The sequence below is a fragment of the Dermacentor albipictus genome, unplaced genomic scaffold (assembly GCF_038994185.2).
Source record: "Dermacentor albipictus isolate Rhodes 1998 colony unplaced genomic scaffold, USDA_Dalb.pri_finalv2 scaffold_34, whole genome shotgun sequence".
NCBI lineage: Eukaryota > Metazoa > Arthropoda > Arachnida > Ixodida > Ixodidae > Dermacentor > Dermacentor albipictus.
Window position 1 is genome coordinate 1,616,490 of NW_027225588.1, and position 21,362 is coordinate 1,637,851.

The 21,362-nt window shown below is 48.4% G+C and overlaps 1 long non-coding RNA gene across 1 annotated transcript; it reads left to right on the forward strand.

The window, feature by feature from the left end:
* The first annotated feature begins 8,831 nt into the window (after nucleotides 1–8,831).
* On the forward strand, nucleotides 8,832–16,061 carry LOC139052791 (uncharacterized). Its single transcript, XR_011510058.1, has 3 exons — nucleotides 8,832–9,178; nucleotides 9,272–9,399; nucleotides 15,677–16,061. It is a non-coding gene; the product is annotated as an uncharacterized lncRNA (long non-coding RNA).
* The last annotated feature ends 5,301 nt before the right edge of the window (nucleotides 16,062–21,362 follow it).

Sequence of the window (21,362 nt, forward strand, 5' to 3'; positions counted from 1 at the left end):
TGGGGTCCTCGGCGTAAGGCAGAAACCAAACTATGAAGAGCAGCCTTGTAGTCAGTGAACACGCTCCATTTCTCGGGTAGTTCTTCAGAAAATACACGAAGTGCACAACGAATAGCAGCAAGCTCCGCGGCAGTCGATGTAGTCTGGTGAGATAGTCGAATCTTTACGGTGGAAGGTTTTGCAGGAAAGATCACCGATCCTGCAGACCCACGAGCATCAGATGATGATGCTCGTTGTACGTCTCGTACAGCAAGAGCAGTGAAAACTGCTTGGGTGCTGTAGACGAGAGTTGGGCTTTTGTTCGTATTCCTGGTACTGTTAGTCGAACCTTTGCTTGAGCCAAGCACCATGGTAGAAACGGAACTTTCGCTGGAGCTGTATAACCTGATGGAAGGTATGCACGATAGGACAGGACTGTTTAACAAAAGGAAGCACGTGGTCGATCCTCTGGCAGTGAGGCTAGTTGATGGGCAGGGGCTCGAGCAAGGTGTCTTACGTATGCTCCGAGCGCTTCCATGGCTATATGGGTCTTGGCTAGGAAATCGTGTGCAATGGCCATTGTTTCAGCCGTTGACGAGCACCGCGGCAATCCAAGACACACTCTAAGTGCCTGGGCCTGGACACTTTCTAGTGTACGGATATTACTTCTGCAGGTGTTGGTCAGCACAGGCAAGCTGTATCGCAAATACCCAAGAAAGAGCGTCCTGTACAGTTGCATCATTGCATGTACTGAAGTACCCCAGACTTTTCCTCCAAGAAACTTAAACACATTAGAGATATCCGTCAGGCGCTTCTTTAGGTAGGCCACATTAGGACTCCAGCAGAGGTCACGATCAATGATTACGCCTAAGAATTGGTGCGTCCTGACATAAGGTATGCTTTGACCGTCGATAGAGACATCGTATGATCTCATTGGCTTTCGGCTAAACGCGACCAATGCGCATTTTTCTGGCGAGATCCTGAGGCCTTGTTCATTTAAGCACGCCGTTGTTGACGTGGCCGCTTCTTGAAGCCTGGCGCGCACTTGCGGCCGTGTCACACCAGATTCCCAGACGCAGATGTCGTCGGGATACATTGATATTTTAACTGTGTTCGGAAGTCGTTCCACGAGACCAATGAGTACTAGGTTGAAAAGCGTGGGACTCAAGACACCGCCTTGTGGAACTCCATGGTGCGTATAATATTGCGAGGTTGGGCCAGCTTCAGTGTTAAGAAATAGAGACCGCCTATGTAAATAACTGAGTGTCCAACGATATAATGGACCGCCTAGGCCCACCGATGCCAATGCTTCAAGTATGGCGTCATGAAGAACGTTGTCGTAGGCTCCCTTTATATCTAAGAACATTGTGACAGATATCCTCTTACAAGTCTTTTGGTGTTGAACATAGGTTACCAGATCGATAACGTTGTCGATAGAACATCGGTGACGTCGAAAACCAGCCATGGCGTGCGGGTAGATTTCGTAATGTTCAAGGTACCACTCAAGTCTGGCGATGATCATTCGCTCCATTACCTTCCCAACGCAACTTGCCAGCGCAATTGGTCGGTATGAAGTAATCGCTAAGGGAGACTTGCCTGGCTTAAGAAGCGGTACCAGGCGGCTGATCTTCCAATCTTCGGGAACTTTGCCCTCCTGCCAGGACTCGTTATAGATATTAAGGAGCGCACTTCGTGCCCGTTCACTAAGGTGACATAGCATACGGTAAGATATGTCATCCGGACCAGGCGACGAAAACCGATTACATAGGGCGAGCGCCGAGTCAAGCTCTTGCGTCGTGAAAGGAAGCATCACCAATTACAGTGCTGCTGGAGGGTTGCTACAGGCCTCCGCATGCCACTCCTCAATTCTCTGGGGAGTTCAATAACAACTTAATCCAACTTACGACAACCTGCCCTAATGCCCATATGCTCCTTTTCGGGGATGTTTTATATTTCCCAAAGATAGATTGGAGCAACTTACCAGTCATGTCCGAGCCGATGACGAAGGGCGAAAAAAGAAGGAAAATTGATTCACGGTTTTGTCGCGCTCGCTACTTAGGAAGTGCTGGCAGTGCGTTCCTGTTGCGTGCATCGTGCGAGCTCCTGGTAGCAGACGACATGTAGCGCTGCGCTCTGCCAACTCATTTACGCTAGCGATACCGCCTGTCGGCTGAGAATGAAAAAGAATGACATTAATAAATTACTTCTGCATTGCGCAAACGCCCGGCACCACACGTCTATACTTCGGAACTTGGCGTATAAGATTCAATTTATATTTTACATTTATTTAGCGAGCAGAAACATTCTGCACTTCCTCGCTTAGCTCGTCATATAATGACGTACACTTCAGAGGTGGCACCCTCTCATCTAATTGTCGCGTCCTCCCCTTCTTCCACCACCGGCTTGGGAGTGGCACATCTAGTGACGTAAGCGGCGAAGCGAACGGTTCGTATTCCGAACCGTTATAAGATTCGGCCCCTGGAATGAGGGCATCATCCACTCGACCTCAAGAGCAACGACTTCAATGGTTGAAATAAATATTTTCTTCGCTCTTCTTTGAGAAATAGTGTGCTCTTTTTCTTTATGTAAGAAAGAGGGCGTAATACTTAGACTAAAGTTTGCGTTTCTTTAAGCTTGTGTGTTTAGCCGCGGAAAAATACACAACGCGAATTAAACTGTCAGAGTACTCAACAAACAAACTAGACTTGCAGACGACGACAATTTAGCAAGAAAAAAAGGAAAGGTGTTTCAGCTTTCAACTTCACTAACAAACCTTGGCGGCGGATGTACATCCGCCGCCAACGTTATTGAGTCGTGGCGCTGGCTAGCACTCCCAATGTTAGCGCTTGCAGTAAAACATAAGTACCCAAGAATGTAGATGGCAAAGCGGCGCCGCAGTAGCTCAGTTGGTTAGAGCATCGCATGCGTAATGCGAAGGCTTGGGGTCGTTCCCACCTGCTGCCAGTTGTTTTTCCTTCCGCTTTCGTTATCATTAATTTATCATTTCTTTAATTCAATTATTTAGCACAAGTGCTTTCCCCTATGTTGTCCTTTGGTGTTTTGTTCGTTAGTTCTCATGATATAATTAATAAAAATCGGGGCCCCTTGTTAACCCCTTGTCTTCTCGTTAACTTATATAGGGCATTTTTTGTCTTTTGTTGAATATTTAGGATCATTTTTAGTACGACCAATCTGAGCATTTGATTACAATGCGAAAGTTATTCGCGGACCGTATTACTGCGGTAATTGAGTGTTCTTCGTTTAACTACTTAGTGAAGATAATTTCAGCATCCGCAAACTCAGCGCTAAGGTCTTCAAAACAGCACCTACATTCGGAGAAAATAATTGGATGGTACAAGTAGCGCACAGATTTGCTCCAACAATGCTAGTGTATATCATTCTCCGTCCCTTACACGTCCACCCCATTTGTGATATGGCTAACCAAAACAGGAAGTCCCCTTATTCTGGGTGGAAACAAAATAAACAAGTAAATAAATAAATAAATAATGTAGCATCTCATTGCAAGGGTGCGCGAACACGGCCTAAAGCTCCAAGTTGCACAGCCAGTACCAACGTAGTACATTTTATCGTTTCTTGTAAGGCTCTAGGCGGAGCCATCATGCGCGTATGGCTATGTGGCTTCAGCCACCTTTTCCTTTCGCCTTAACGACCTAGCGGCATAACTGAGCGCTTACAGTCGCCGGTACTCAAAACTTATTTGTTGCTTCTATTTCTGATTAAAGGGACCCTGAAACGATTTTGGCGATTTTCTACAAACGTACTGAGTCGTTAGAGTAGGTTCTTCTGATCATTAATTGATGCATCTAAGTGCTCTGCGTAAAGCGTGTAATTTATTATAAGGTTTTAAAAATACCCATCGCTGCCGATCGCAGCGCACTGCTCGGCGGAATTTTAAGCCGCCCCTACCCATATGATGCAAATAACCCATATTACGTCACATGGGCGAGCTATCTGATTGGCTGACCAGGGCGCGTGGTCGATAATTTTTCCAACTCTATGGTGAACAAATGATGCTCGTAATAGTTGGAATGTTAGTTACTTTGTTTTTGTAAAAAGAAAATAACTTAAAGGGAATACACAAGAATAGTTTTTTAGTACACTTCAGCACTTCCGGCACACAGCAAGTGTCGTCTGCTTGTGTTACAATGTACTCCATTTTGACGAGAGCTCCGCGGTCAGAGTCGGTCTCAGTCTTTTCGCGAGCACTATGATTCGACTTTGTTGCCTTGTGGGCTGCAAACCTAGCGACCTGCAAACCGCGAGTCCAGTATTAGGGCAAACGCAAGCGCAAGGGGACAGGGTCTGGCCGCTTGACTGTGCCGGGATGAGCCACGAGATGAGCAGAAGGGTAAATGTGAATGGTCTGCACGGTGCAGCCACCTGGTGGCACAGAGCTCAACCATACACAGTAGCAGCAACGAAGTGTATTCTTTGCTGCTGGTCTGTATTTTTCGCAGGAGTGTAATCATCAACACGTTGATTTAAAAATGTTTAAAATGCTTTACACTTGGTTAGAGCAATATTAGCGCTTTGTTTGACTGGTTAAGCGCTGCGCCAGCAAGTGTCTGGACCGTGCAGACCGATCAGGCTGCTCACGTACGTCTACGCTAAAGTTCCTTCATCAGCTTGAGTTTATGCCTCCAGTCATTTGCCGAAATGACCAGCTTGCCTGTTTTTAGCGGAGTACCGGACACGTTTGGCGCTACGACAGAATGCTCGCAACGCACGCTGCTTCGATAGCTCTCGGTCGACGGCCACGCGGCTAGCGGAGAGGTCTCGCGCGGGAGGGGGCGTGCTCCTAAACAACCGGAAGTGAGCGATGTGACGTCGCATCGTGACGCTGAACCAGTGAAGGCGGAGCTTAGCGCCGCTCGCTCGGCGAGCGAGTTGAGGAGGAAAAGCATAGCTAGGGAGGAGGGTAACTTCTAATCGCTTGCAGCTCCATTAATACGTAACGCTTCACTTAAATTGTGGTGCGAATGTTCTACTTAAGCTGTACCCTACGCGCCTACAAAATTTGTCCGAACCGTTTCAGGGGCCCTTTAACACTTTGAGACAACCATGCTTCACGCCTACTTTCGACGATTCGCAAATCGCGCTCAGCGAAATCCCGTACAAAGAGAGGAGAACTTGTGCGCCCACACTACTCCTGTCGTGTCTCCAAAGCATACATATTTTTACACCCCCCCCTCCCCCGGAATTTCGCTCTCACCGCTTTTTCTTCTCCCCAGGGTTCAAGTAAGGTTCTTGGATGTAATTTCAGTATACGACAGAAAATGAATAGGAGCTTAAACAAAAGCGCCAAATTAAGAAGTTATCACCCCGCTCGCACTAACGCGTGTCGTCGTCTGCTACGATGTAACGGACAAGGGGGCACCACCATCAAGGGGAGAGAGCGCGCGAGAGGAAACGAGCGCGAAGTGGGGGAGGGTGGATGAAATTGCGTTACTTTCAATCACTGAGGGGTTTTACCACTCAAAACCAGACTGCGCCATCTAGCTGCGCAGCCGTGAATTCCGCGCGTGGCGCATGTGTAAATACAAACCAGAAATTGCAGCGCCTGCAGACAGCCGCCATGTCTTTGTTGAGACAGTGATGGTGAGGGGACTGCGGGAACGGCGCTGGTGGCAGCGGTCCACACCGCGTTTGCGGTTGTCAATCGCCCGCGATGGCAGGTTTCGAAAGCGCTGCAGCCGTCTGAGCATCCGTGAATTCCGACAAGCGTGTCTTCATTAATGTGATGAAGACAGAGCGCGCGTGCCACCTGAAGGTCTTTGATACTGAAGTCATAGCTGAAACATCATTTTTAAAGATGCAGTAAAAATAAAGTTACTGATTAAATCTTATAAGGTTACTACTATATACAGGGTCCTGTATATTTTGCTGCGGCTGTTCGAGTAAAAGATTTCGCGCTCACCGCAGCACTGTTCTTGCCAAAATTTCACTGAAAGATCGCATTTTGGAGTCGGCATCGTTTAGTATAACCAAGCCCATTACCTTTGTATTGAAGGACCCTGGTATACCAGGGTGTTATACCATTTTTAGTGCGTCCGGTATTCCGGCAAGCGCGGGCGGTTTGCCGTATTAGCGGGAGCGTAAACGTGAGCGGCCAGATTGGTGGCGCCAGCTCGTGGTGCAAGGCTCAACCACACAAACACAGCCAATTACTATATTCTACGTAGCTGCTGGCGTAAATTCTCGATGGCAGCGTAATCATGCTCACAATTACGCCGCAGCCGAAAATTTGCACCAGCAGCGAAGGAGAATACAGCAGGTTACCGCAATTTTAGCTCTGTGTTTGTCTGGTTGAGCTCTATGCCACCAGGCGGCTCCACTGCTCCAGCCGCTCACATTTACGCCCCCGCCCATCCGCCCAACTACTCCCATTTGCGGGAATAGCGGGCACGTTAAGAGTCTAATGAAGCAGACGACGGCTTGTACGCAGTAGATGACAGAAGCGTTTTAGATGGAAAATTATGCGCTTTGAGCTAGCTGCTTTAATTTTACTGGGGAGGAAAACTGCTTTCTTTATGAAGAACGTTAGGTTCAGTTCCTTCATTTCCGTTTCTTAGGCATAATGTCAAGTCTGCGTCGCGTTACGAAAGCGAAACGGGGCCACCAGCGCCATTTTGTACGCGTCGCGCCTACGTCACGCCTCGAAGAAAAGGGCTAAATTGGCGCTTCGAAAAAATTTCCAGAATATAGCCCTTAAGGCCCGTTTATAGTCCAACGTTATCGGCGCGCGGGCGAGCGTCGTTCGCGGTCAGTCACGCTGCGTCGGTTGCGCTGCGCCAGCCGAGATGCCATCCCCTCTATACTTCAACGCGCGCGCCGTAGGCTGCTATCTTCGGAGCATGCGCAGAAGGTTCGCCAAGTCGCGCGCCGTCCGCAAAAGCCGTCTGCGGAGTTGTGTTGGCGCCTTTTTCTGCGCGCGCAATGCATTGTGGTGCGAGAGTTCCGCCGACTTCGACGCGCGAATGGCTCCGGAGCGAAATCGGCGCCGGGCCCGTCGGGGCGCGTTGGAAGCCGCCGGTTACGTTAGCTGCGCCGGTGCGCCCGACTATAGAGGTGTCGTTTTCGCCGACGTGACGTAGCGTGCGCGCGCGCGTGCGTTACGTCGGACTATAAACGGCCCTCTAGTGTTCCTGCATATGCCCCTGTATATGCTCCCGCAGGGAGCACATGTTGCGGGCGCATATACAGGAACAGTAGATCATGGGTCTTTATGAACCACTACAGTTACTGTATAGACCGTTTTATAGAGGGCGCCGCCATTTTGCAATCACAGCGCCGTCTAACGTCCGGCGCCATGCTGGTATGTGGGATTGCGCTGGAAGGTGCATTGCGAACGTGCTGTTGATGATGAGTGGCAAGTTTTCGCGCTTTCCCGAGAGGTTTCAACAAGCTGTTTGCATTGGGAAACATCTTAGCGTGTCGTCACTAAGATTTTAGCTTCCATATAGCCGCAATATCGAACGGCGACGGACCTAGAGGCGCTCCCGCAGCTCTGCCTACGATAGGAATAGGAAGAAAGTCTGAAGAGTTTCGATACGTAATGTATACATGTAACGTGTTATTATGCGAAGCATATTACGAGAGCTCAACCCAGCTCCTCAGGCGCGGCGGTGTCGCCTTCAATACCACGTGACACCGTGACGTCACGACAGAGGAGAAACGGGGCTCCAACTCGCGCCGTCGCTCGCGGCGTCGCCCCCCGCATCGGACGCGGTGAGCGTCGAGCAACGCAGCGTTCGGCGCGACAACGAAATGTGCGCCTGAGCAAGCGCCGCACGCCTGAGCCGACGCCGACGACACCGGCTTTTCTGCGACACGAGCTCCTTAACGCTGTCGCGTTAAAATAAAGGCTAGTATACTTCGCATCCTGGGCTTAACCTTAGCTAAGCCACAGCCATTTTTATTAAAAGACATGGTATTTTGCCGCAAGTTAAAACACATAAAGACAACACGGGCTGCGATTATGTCAATATCAACCAGACGCAGGCGACGCCTTGAGATTATACGCACTCTTAGGTCTCGAATGGTGACTGTGCGTGCAAGGGCACCTCGCCTACTGGAGAGAGCTGAATGACGAACAACTACTCTTTGTAACAGCAACTTTATTTTCTGCAGTAATATAGGGTGTAATGAGCGGCGTCGACAGCTTGTCGGCGAGATGCGAAAGCACAGGAGAGCCCATGTGAACTATATATAAGGCCGGCCGGCACACGGTAGACATGGCTTTGGTTACAGTATGGAAAAGAACACACCTTCATTCCTTAGTCGGCACGTACTATATTCATGCGTCCTCGGTCGACTTCCACCAGAATGTTGGTTGCCAAACGTGATAATCTTAGAAGACGTTTGAACAGAATAAGTTTAATGTGCGTACACCAAGATCTATTCGCAATTGGTGACCCACTCGAGTACGCACCTTTCTTCCATATCTCAGTTTGATCATGGGTGCCGAATTCCGGCTGCGTTGCCGAGCGCTCACTGGGAGCAAAACCTTCTGAACATACACGCGATGGCATCGAGTTCTTTCTGTTTATGCTGACAATACAAAGCGGAAGCCTCGCTGCTATCGCGACGGCGGTGTCCACGAAGTCGCCGAGGCTGAAGATGCCCTTCACCCTTGCTTCCGAAAGTTATTTTTGCAGCCAAAGACAGCAAAGTCGTAGCCCGTCGACTTTGAATCATTTGACATTGCACAAATCCCAGACAATACGTTAGAATCGCACATATTCGCGATTAAACCGCTACCTTTGCAAGCTGCCGCTGAGAGAAAACGGCGCCTGCGCATACAAGTGCGAGGAGAGCGGCGCGGCGTGCTGGTTCGAGGCTACGTTCCTCCTCGCCGAGAAAACGGTCTATCCGCCATGCCAGCGCTTATTAGCCTCGACAACGTACTATAATATGCAGGGGTGCTGCGAGTATCGCTGGCGTAGTGTTCCTGTATATGCTCCCGCAGGGAGCAAATATGCGCAAAAACTTTTCCGGCGCCGATCGCGCCGCTATTCGCCGAGCGCTATCACGTGGCGAAAATGACGTCAAATGTTCAACTGCGCCGCTGCGAAGTCAACTTTATGGGCGCGACAACGACTCGTTTCCGTCAGTGCCATCGAAATCGCAATCAGCGGACCGTCGAACGTGCGTTGCAACGAACGGCTCAAGGTTGCAGGTACGGTATTCGACGATATTACGTTAATGACATTGGTAAAGTGGTACAAAATACACCATTTTGACACTTGTATTCCGCTATGATGGGGTGCAGCACACCAAACTGCACCAATCGCACGGAAGGTGGCAAAGCTTTTTACTCGGTGCCGTGTGTTCGGACGAGACTGCCCGGCTCCGAAAGGGACCAGGATGTGCGAGGGGCGTTCGGCCTTGTTTACAGAGGTGAGTTTGGCATGTTTGCACTACATCAGCGTTTATCTCGAGTAACACTCCAGTACATGCTGAAATGCGTACGCCTGGCACGAGAGGTAGATCACTTGTGCAATTTTTGGTGTATATGTGCAGCGCGACGCACACGCGGGACACGTCTGTGTCGCGCTGCACATACGCGCCAAGAATGTTAACTTACAAACTTGCCCAATTCGCTTTGTAGCTTGTGCGATTGTTCTGAGTATGCGACTCTAGAACAGTGTGTTCAAAACAGAGTAAATACTAGCAGATAAAATTTGCCTGCTGCACCCTGGCTTTTCTGTACTGTTTTTTTTTTGTCGGCGTTCTGATTTTTCATGTAAGGTCGATTGATGTACTGGTGTTCATTGTTTTGTAGAAAGCGAAAATATCGCGCGCTCCCGCTTGAGGCAGCTGTGATAGCTCCAGCATTTACCGCCCACAATATGTTGCTTGTTCGATCAGCCTTAGTCGACGTGAGGGATGTGAAATTATTTTGTTCGTTTAATAAGCACTCTGTTAATAGTCAATTAACCCGAGTAGTATGAAGAGATAAAGAAAAATGTGTTGTCAAATTACAGTCGGCAATGTGTGAATAATTACCTTGCAAGTTGGCCATTTTATGCGATTAGTGCAATAAAAATAGCCTGTTGTTACTCTTCATAACTTGTTGACTTTTCAGTGGCTTTGAATTCTGCCCCCCAAGGCTCTAAGAACCAGCACTCATCCCCTAGCTGCTGCCACCAGCCATTGCTCATCCATTCTTGTACGAAATAAATTTGAACTAGAAGCTTGTGCATCTTGAATTTTTTTCCACTTGCAGATTTGCTGCTACGAAGCAGCTGTTAAGTTTGCGGTATGAATCGTAAAAATAACCTTTGCATAAAATGAGCGCATGCGAACATTTGAAATAGTGTAAGCATTTATGCGGACTTCATCTTCATCTGTACAAAGTCATCATCAATCATCGGCTCGTGTTCGTTTTGCATCGGCGCCATTTTTCCTTCTGGAATAAAGCGTCGTCTCGACCGTGGTATTTCAAGTGGTGGAGGCGCTTTAAGATCCCTTCGACCTCAATCCACTTCAAGATCTCTCCTGGAGCTACGTTCAGGACGCCGCTTACGCCAAGAGGCCGCCATGTCGCAAGACCAGACCGCAGCGTCCACCATCTCGGTTCAAGTGCCAGCCACCCCCAATCCCAGCCCTGCCAACAACCGGTATCGCGATCCTGAAATCTTCTCTGGCTTGCCTGGCGAGGACGTTGAAGACTGGCTCGACAACTACGATCGTGTCAGTGAATACAACTGGAACGAGACATCGAGGTTAAACAACGTGCCGTTTTACGTCTCTCAGGTAGCCAAGACATGGTTCCTGAATCATGAGAGAGACTTCCGTGATTGGTCGTCTTTCAGGGAGCAGCTACGGCGGATTTTCGGCACACCCACGGTTCGTTCGGAAGTTGCGAAAAAGAGGCTGTCTGAGCGCGTCCAGCATTATGGCGAGTCGTATGCCTCGTACATTGAGGACATCCTCGCGCTTTGCCGCCGTGTCGACAGTGCCATGCCAGAACCTGATCGCGTGCGACAGCTTCTTAAGGGTATCGGATCTACTGCCTTCAACGCACTCGCCGCTCAAAACCCTTCGACGGTGTCGGACGTCGTCTCCGTCTGTCAGCGCCTCGACGCCCTGCAGTCAATCCGCTTGCAACCGGACTTTTCCGACAACCCCCTGGCAAACAGTATTGAGCTCCGGTCTATCATTCGAGCCATAATTCGCGAGAAATTGCAAGCGCATGGCTCACCCTCTTGCAGCAGCGCTCACGTCCAACCTGCTCCTACTGACCTGCGCGGTATTATTAAGGAGGAATTGGCCTCCCTGCAGAACGCCCAGCATACCAACGCTTCTCCTTGCCCACAACAGGCTTCTTACGCCCAGATTGCTGCAATGCCAGCCGCGCCGTCTCCAATCACACCACCTGCGCCTGTTCACGATCACCTGGCACCTTTAGTCACCTGAGCTCCAAACCCGCCTTACTACTCTGCCTGGCGTTCGTCGAGGCCTATCTGCTACTACTGCGGCTTTCGAGGACATATCTCCCGGTTTTGCCGACGCCGCCAGCAAGACGAACGTCGTGGTTACGCGGCCTTTGAACGCGATGAGCCACCTCCTCGCGTTTACCGCACTTATGACGATAATCCTCCCGTTCGCCGATCTCCATCTCCGGCCGACTTCTCCAACACCGCACTCAACACACGCGCCTCGAGACGCCGCTCCCATTCGCCGCTCCGACGTTCTGTTTCGCCACTTCGACCTGCCTCCCAACTCCATGTCCAGCGACCGGAAAACTAACCAGTGCAGTATTTGGAGGGAAAACTACATCGCCGCGAAGTGCTCCAAGTCCTCCTGAACGTCCTTCGAACATATGTTATTGGTGTCTGTGGAGGGTGTGCCTTTGTTAGCTCTGATTGACACGGGAGCTACTATATCTGTTTATGCGTGCGGACCTGTGCTCTCGTCTGCGGAAAGTGAAGACGCCTTATATTGGATCATCCCTGATTGGGGCTAATGGAGCAATCATTCGACCATCAGCCCAATGTACAGCACGCGTCTTCATTGATGGTATATGTCATCACATTAAGTTCGCGATTTTATTCCCGTGCGCTCATGAACTAATTTTAGATTGGGACTTTCTCTCGTCAGCGTCCGCTTTAATCTCTTGCCGTCAACGTGTAGTCCATATGACCGAGACAGTTCATTGCAGCGGGAGTGCCGATGAGCCACGACTGCGTTTTCTCACTGCTGCCGATTCTGTACTGCCTCCCGGCCACGAGCAAGTCATAAGTCTCTCTTCTACGGACATCACCAATGGCGACGTGTTCATCACTCCTTACGGTCGCTGTCTTGCCCGTGGGATTGTCTTCGCTTCCTGCCTGGTGCGGTTCAAAGAAAGCTCTGCGTTAATCATCGCTTTAAACCTGACCACTGAGACAATCCTCCTACCTCAAGGCTCCGCAGTGACCTGTTATGTGGATACCCAACCAGTCTCCCTGCTTCTTCTTGCCGCCTCGCAAGCTCTTCAACAGGACAAATCTGCTTCATCTGCCCTTGCTTCCGTGATAAGTCCTGACCTTACTGCTGCTCAACATGAAGCGTTGCTAAAATCGCTTACGAAGCACCAGGCCTCCTTTGATATGGATACTTCGTCACTCGGACAGACTTCCGTTGCCTTCCATCGTATCGACACCGATGGCCAGACTATTGTACGCCGTCGTCCCTACCGAGTCTCTTTGGCCGAATGCAAAATCATCGAGGAGAACGTCGCCGATATGCTGAAAAGAAACGTCATACGTCCCTCCGCCAGTGCTTGGTCATCACCCGTCGTTTTAGTGCAGAAGAAGGATGGATCGGTACGATTTTGTGTTGACTACCGTGCGCTAAACAAGATCACCCGTGAGGATGTATATCCGATGCCCCGTATCGATGAGGCCCTTGATTCGTTGCAAGGCGCGCAATATTTTTCCAGCCTTGATCTTCGCTCCGGATATTGGCAAATTCCAATGCACGAAGCGGACAAAGAAAAGACCGCCTTTTCTACTCCGGATGGTCTTTATGAGTTTAATGTAATGCCTTTCGGTCTATGCAATGCCCCCGCCACATTTCAAAGAATGATCGACACGGTTCTTCGCGGCCTCAAGTGGAAAACTTGTCTATGTTACCTCGACGACATCGTCGTGTTTTCCTCGACTCTCACCGACCATCTGCAACGCTTAGATGAAGTGCTCACATGCCTTTCTAATGCCGGACTTCAACTAAACACGAAGAAGTGCCGTTTCGCTAGCGCAACGATTAAAGTCCTGGATCATCTCGTTAACAAAGACGGCATCCAGCCCGATCCGGATAAACTTTCCGCGGTGTTCAACTTTCCACGTCCACTCCGTGCAAAAGAACTGCGCAGCTTCATTGGACTCGCCTTATACTTTCGACGTTTTATTCGGAACTTTGCCAGCATTGCCTCGCCCCTCCACAAGCTCCTTGCTAGTTCCAGTTCCTGCGATTGGAACGATCAGTGTGAAGCCGCGTTCAAGCGCGCACTAACATCCCCACCTGTTCTTTGTCATTTTGATGACAAGGCGCCCACATTACTGCATACTGACGCCAGCGGTCACGGAATTGGTGCCGTACTGCTGCAGCGCGACCACGAATTTTGCGAAAAGGTTGTTGCATATGCAAGCCGCACTCTCACTTCCGCGGAAAAGAAGTACTCGATAACCGAACAAGAGTGTTTGGCTGTTGTCTGGTCCATTCAGAAATTTCGTCCATATCTCCACGGTCGGCATTTCACGGTTGTGACCGACCACCATGCCCTATGTTGGTTGTCGACGATCAAAAACTTGTCCGGACGCCTTGGCCGCTGGATACTCCGATTACAAGCATATGATTTCAATGTCATATATAAGTCCGGACGGAAGCACCAAGATGCCGATGCTCTTTCACGATGCCCATTACCACCATCATCGGAGCACATCACATCACCTTGTTAAATTGGCCGCACGGAGGGCGCTTCGTCTATTACACCGATTTCTTGACTTCATCAAACCGCCTTTCAGTGCTTTTCACTCACCAGCGCGCCGATTCCTATTGCCATGGTATCATCAACCACCTTAGCGGTGTTTCATCTCCACCCAATGCCAGGCTACGGAAACAGCTCAAACTGTTCAAGTTTGAAGACGACGTGCTCTACGGGTACATTTTTCACCCGGAAGGCCATCGATGGGTTCCCGTTCTACCACGCTCTCTTCGCGCTGCAGTTCTGCAGGCCTCGCACCATGGCCCTACGTCAGGCCACTTGGGTTACCACAAAACACACGAGCGCATACGCAGCCGATTCTATTGGCCAGGCCTTTCCACGAGCATAGCTAGATATGTTGCCTCGTGCACGCTTTGCCAACACCGTAAGCGACCTACTACTGCTCCGGTCGGGACCCTACAACCACTTCCTTGTCCAGCACAACCCTTCTCTGTCGTCGGCATTGACCTTTTCGGGCCACTCCCACCTACTGCAGACGGCAACAGATGGATCGTCACTGCTGTTGACCATTTGACCCGGTACGCTGAAACAGCCTCAATACGCTCAGGAGCTGCCTCAGAAGTAGCGGCCTTCTTCTTGCAGGCTGTCTACTTACGTCAGGGGGCGCCTCACGTTCTTTTGAGCGACCGAGGCAAGGCATTTCTTTCAAGCACCCTTAATCAAGTTCTGCAAGCGTCCAACACCGTGCACAAGACAACGTCTAGCTACCACCCTCAAACCAACGGCCTAACAGAGCGATTTCATCGCACGCTGTGTGACATGCTATCCATGTATATTCAACCTGATCATCGTAACTCGGATGCGATTCTCCCATTTGTAACATTTGCGTACAACACGTCTGTTCAACGGACCACCGGGTACTCTCCGTTTTTCTTAGTATACGGCCGCCACCCAACCTCATCACTCGACGTTTTTTTCTTCCCTGGCCCCGTCAACGCTTCACCATTTATTTGCGACCAGTTTGTGTCTCGTCTTGCCCAATGTCGTCGTCGTGCCCAATGTCGTCGTCGTGCCCGTATGAACACTGCAGCCAGCCAAGACGATGGCTAACGTCGGTACGATGCCTCTCATCGCATCGTTTCCTACCGCCCTGGTAACGATGTGCTCCTATGAACCCCTGCACGAACACCCGGTTTATGTGAGAAGCTTGAGTCTCGCTATCTTGGTCCCTACAAAGTCATAGAGCAGACCTCGCCGGTGAACTATCGTGTGCACGATAGAGATCGTGATAGAGATCGTGCACATTTCTCGCCTGAAGCCCTTTCATCTCCGTTCCACTGTCTAATGTGCGGCCAGGCTGGCCGCTTCCGTCCACGGGGGAAATTAGTGTGAGCATTTATGCGGACTTCATCTGTACAAAGTCATCATCAATCATCGGCTCGTGTTCGTTTTGCATCGGCGCCATTTTTCCTTCTTGGAATAAAGCGTCGTCTCGACCGTGGTATTTCAATACGTTTAAATCTACGTGTCTGTGCCGCATTTATCGAAAACGTGCAGCTGCTGTGAACGACGTTTAGTGATGAATAACGGTCACGGTCAACGGTCACTGACAACTGCAGGTACGATGGTTATCTTGGCGACGGTCATTATTCGTCTTGTTTCGACAGTCAAAATGTGCTCGCATAATTGGCAGTGGTGACGGCGTTACCTGCTGTACCTAACCACATCTTCCGCACATTGCAGAGCGTCGACAAACGCAGCCTGGATCGTGGGATGACCGCGCACGTGCCTTCCGTGAATCTACCTTGAGCTTCGCCCGTCATCGACCGGGACAGTCACCACCAGGCAGAGACCGCACAACGTTGTGCACTTTGACTGAACTGCGCACCTAGTCATCAAGACAGATCACGTGTTGGCTCAACCACGTGTTCAATCCTGCACATATAAATTCAACGCATTTCCTGGAAGCGGCATTGGCAGTGGTGAAGGCGATACCTGCTGTGCCTAACCACATCTACCGCACATTGCAGGCTAGAACTTTGTTTTCTTCATCTTTGGTTGTACTATTCTCTTTCGTGCTATTCTGCTGTCATTGCTGCTAAAAAATTAAAAAAATAAGACTGCTTGATCGTTGTTGTTTTGCTTCTGGATTTGCCCCTCTGATTCAGTATGACGAAAGAGCTCGTGAAGCTTTTTCAGGATCTCAAGGACGACCTTAAATCCGAATGGAAGTCATTTAAGGAAACAATCGATAGAAGCATGCGTACGGAGGAACGCAGTGTACGTGCTGAGTTGGCAGAAATGAAACAAAGCACGGAATTTATCAGCAAAAGCTTTGAAGACGCCAACCGTCAGACAGCAGCTACAGTTGCTGAAAACAGCTTCTTGAAAAAAGAAAATGAAACGCTTCGGCAAAGACTCAACTTTCTTGAACAGGGCCTGCTTGAATTCCAAACGAGTCTTAAAAAAGCGGAACAATACTCGCGAAACAAAAACCTGGAAATCAAAGGGGTTCTGCAGCAACCACACGAAAGCCTTCCTGACATCCTGAAAAGGTAGGCGATGCTGTAGGTGTGCCCATATCTCATACTGACATTAATGTGTGCCACAGAGTACCCACAAAATACGACAAAGAAACAAACCTAACCGTTCAGTTTCAAGGACGCGATAAGCGTGACCAGGTGCTAGAAAAAGCAAGAAAGAAAAGACTAACCAACGCGACTCTGGGCTTGACTTCCCAAGAAGCGCAGGGTGCGCGAGAGGACTCGCCCATCTTCATAAATGAGCAACTTTGTCCGCTTACGAAAAAGCTGCTCGGAGCGAGCATCGCGCGAAAGCGAGCGTGCGCATGGAAGTACGTGTGGACAAAAAAATGGGTCCATTTTCGCGCGTCGCACCGACACATCTCCTGTACTGTCGATTCAGCGTGAGAGCGACATTGAGAAGATTATTAGCACCGACACTTGAGTGAGGCTTTTACGCCCAGGTATGCAGACGTCAGCACTCTGGTGGGTCATGGCTGAAAATAGCATTTCCCCAGAAGAACTTACGCATATCATAAGAATCAAGAAGGCAAGAACATGGTTGAAATTTTTCCGTTTAAATGCAAGGTCTGTCTTGCCAAAACGGGATGGCCTACTTCTCTTAGATTCCTGAGGTACTCATTTTCATGTGCTGATGCTTACCGAGACATAGTACAGCGAGGATTCTGAGCATTTTGTGCTCCCGGGTTATAGCCATGTCTATTTGAACCAGCGGGACAGACGCGTCAGCAGGTGGTGTGTCATTGCAGATAAATCTGCCAGGTTCCAATTATTGAATGATTTTACTACTACTACATTAGACTATGAAATTTTGTGCATTAGAAACGGTAAAAACATGTTTGGCGTTGTGTATAGACCACCTAATGGCAGCATTCCAGCATTTCTTATTTTCCTTAGCAATTTGTTCTCACATGCAAATAAAAATGGATACACGCTAACACTAGGTGGTGATTTCAATATTGATATCTGAAGTGACTCGCGACCTGTTATAGATTTACTACTCATAATGCAATGGTTTTCGGAATGAAATAGCATCTACAACACGAATTACGACTTCATGCACATCTCTACTAGACATATTTATCACCAACTCTCGAGCCGAAAAATCTATCTCCAAAGTCCTCAGCTCCGATTTGAGTGATCATTTGCCCAATGTATTAATGATGGAGAGACTGCAGCCAATCGAGAAACGAGAAGCTGCAGAACTAGGGTATCGCGATATTTTAACATTCACGTTAAAAGATTTCCTAGAGAACGTCAGGCATGTTGACTGGAGCAAAGTACTGGCGATTACACATGCAAATACGTCCTATGATAAATTCCTAGATCTTTTCAAACAGTGCTATTATGCTTCTTTTCCAATTAGTTTTTCGCAAGAGTAAAACATCAAGGAAACCTTGGGTTACTCGACACCTGCTCAAAATGATTAAAATCAAAAATTAAATGTTTCAGGCGTTTCTTCAATCTCGTAACCACAGTAAGTTTATGGAATTTAAGTCATTTAGAAATCAGCTTAGCAAGGAAATTAGGAAGTCGAAGGAAGAATACCACAGGCGTATTTTTGATAATGATTGCCTGCATAACAGTGATGTTCTTTGGAAGAAATTAAATACAATGTTAAACCGAAAGCCTATGTCTAACTGTATTGATCACCTTGTCGCTGATAATACCATATTTAAAGGAGAGGAACTTGCGAACCGCTTTAATTAATTTTTTGCACATATAGGTAACACAGCGAACACTTTTGTATCTGCTGCGTGTATCCCTAGAACTCTGAATTCTCTCTTCCTACAGCCTACGTCGATCGCAGAAGTTACCCGCCGTGGTTGCTCAGTGGCTATGGTGTTGGGCTGCTAAGCACGAGGTCGCGGGATCGAATCCCGGCCACGGCGGCCGCATTTCGATGGGGGCGAAATGCGAAAACACCCGTGTGCCTAGATTTAGGTGCACGTTAAAGAACCCCAGGTGGTCAAAATTTCCGGAGTCCTCCACTACGGCGTGCCTCATAATCAGAAAGTGGTTTTGGCACGTAAAACCCCAAATATTATTATTATCGCAGAAGTTATAAGGGCATTCGAAGGCCTTAAGAATAGCCATAGTCGAGATGCCGATGACTTACAAATTAAGCCCATCAAGTATGTGTTAAATGATGTTGCACCTGTCATTTCACATATCGTTAATATCGCAATTTCTAGTGGCATTTTTCCAAATAACATGCAGGTAGCTAAGGTAACCGTAATCCATAAAGGTGGGGATAAAAATACTTTTCCGAACTATCGTCCAGTCTCAATATCAGCTTTTTTCTCGAAAGGGCTTAAAAAGGTGATTAATGCACGAATTGGCACTTTCTGTAGCAAACATAACCTTATAACAAGTCATCAATTTGCGTTTAGGAAACATTGTTCCACACAGAGTGCTCTTTTGCTGCAAAAAGAAATTATTTTAGAGAACATGGAAAATAAATTGATGACACTCGGACTATAGTTGGATTTCAGTAAAGCTTTTGACCGTGTACATCACACCATTCTATTAGATAAAATGGAACGCTATGGATCTAGAGGAGTAGCGCTGGAATTAATTCGTTCATACCTCGCGGGTCGATCACAATATACTGAAACAGGCAGATACAAATCGCGCATGATAAAGATGGTATCAGAGGTGCCACAGGGAAGTATTTTGAGGCCTATCCTTTTCCTCCTTTATATCAATGATATAGCACAAATAAGTAAAACTTGCAAATTTGTTATATACGCAGATGATTGCTCCGTGTTTTTGCAGGAAAAGATCTAGTGCACGTTACTGTCGAGGCAGATGCGTTTTGTTCTAGAGCGAACGAATGGTGCAAGACAAATTGTTTGACACTGAACGAATCGAAAACAAAGTGTGTGTTGTTGCGTGCGTTAGGAACATTGGTTAAAGTACCCGATCCCCTTATGCATGACCCGTTCAATGTTTCGATTGGAAAATGTGTAAAAACACTTGGCATTGTATTTAATGAACGCATGTCCTGGAACCGGCACATTCAGTCATTATTGCTTAAATTAAGCAAAACAGTGGGCATAATGAATAGGTGCCGACAAGATCTCCCGGTGGCAATTAGAAGATTGCTTTATGATGCCCTGTTTAGTTCTTATTTGTGTTATTGTGTGCTAGTTTGGGGTAACACTACAGCTGAGAACCTACACAAACTCGTTTTAGTGCAAAAAAGGGCAGTCCGCGCGGTATCAAGTGCTTCTTATTTAGAATACACCGCTCCTCTTTTTGTAAAACATAACGTCCTTAAAGTTAGAGAATTGTACACTTACACTCTACTGTGTTCCTATAAGAAAGCAGTTCAGGGCAGACTATATGCTTTTTTCGATATTGCACAACTTTATCACACTCCGACAACATATCCTTTTCGGTATCAACCACCATGACACGTTCGTTTTTCGCGCACACAGTACGGCCGACAGAGAATTCGGCATACATTGCCAAAGACATTAAATCACTATGACACACTAAATATTCAAAATTATGGAGTTTTACGTGCCAAAACCACTTTGATTATGAGGCACGCCGTAGTGGAGGACTCCGGAAATTTCGACCACCTGGGGTTCTTTAACGTGCACCTAAATCTAAATACACGGGTGTTTTCGCATTTCGCCCCCACCGAAATGCGGCCGCCGTGGCCGGGATTCGATCCCGCGACCTCGTGCTCAGCAGCCCAACACCATAGCCACTGAGCTACCGCGGCGGGTGCACACTAAATATTGACATCACAAGTTAACGAAGACGTAAGAAGTTTATTAAAGGAATAAAAAAATTGTTTTGGTGTGTCTAGCCACTATACTATGTATGTATATTATCAGTACTTAAGTCTTTCCATTTCATTCTTACTTCCTACATGTCCTTAGAGAGGCGTGTTTGATTGTAATGTAATCTTGGATTCGTTTTATGTCTGGTACAGTGCTTTTTATGAAAGTTTAGTATGCTAAATATGTTTCGTCTCCATTGCTGATGGGTGGATGGAGCCCAGTCTCAGCTGCAGTGTAGCAGCCTCCTCTTCGGCCACCTGTTTCGCCTTGTAAAGTTGCGAAAAAAAGTTGCTTTGATTGATTGATTGATTACCACACGTGTGTGAAGTTTTGTTTAAACACCCTTTGAAATATTTCTTGCCTTCCGGCCTCCGTGAAAAAACTTCGTATGCATGCTGAAAAACATTGCACCGCTTTTTCTTGCAAGGTAATGCGCGTTTGCGCGCGAACTTTTGAGCTGTTCGAGTCACGGGCGTAGTCATTTTATTTCGAGGGATCGAGGGGGTCTTACTCCTATATGTACGTTCGTGCGTGTGTTTGTACATGTGCGTGTATATATGTACATAAACAAAAAATTTCGGGGGTTGGCAACCCTCCCGCTTAGCCAATCTTTCTAACGTTGCCTGCATTCAAAAGTGCCATCGTGCTCAGCACTTGCGAACAATTTCCGCATGCAGCTCGTGACCAGCAGACAGAAAAGCAAATGGAACACCGTGTGGCATTGGCCTCCTGCGCGCACGAGGAGTTGCTTCACTGCAGAGCTGGAACACAACGGCGGAATTATGCTCAACTCGGGCACACTAGTCGCGACGGGATGTGAAATGTTACCTTGCCTGCTCCAGTCAACGCTTTATGCGAGCCTTCGTCTCGTCGGCACTAAGAGCACGCTTCGGCGCCATTCTGGGTTGTAGCGTTGTAGCTCCCAAAACTGCGCCCTCTCTCTATTGCCTCGATAACATTCACCCCACTTCCTCCATTTACTGTCGTTGCTGTTGCGGGTGTGCACGGAGACAAGCGCGGCAGCTCCTGCACAGCATTTGTGAGGGGTCACCCCTAGTTACGGCGTCCAGCGGGCGTTGTGCGGGTGCG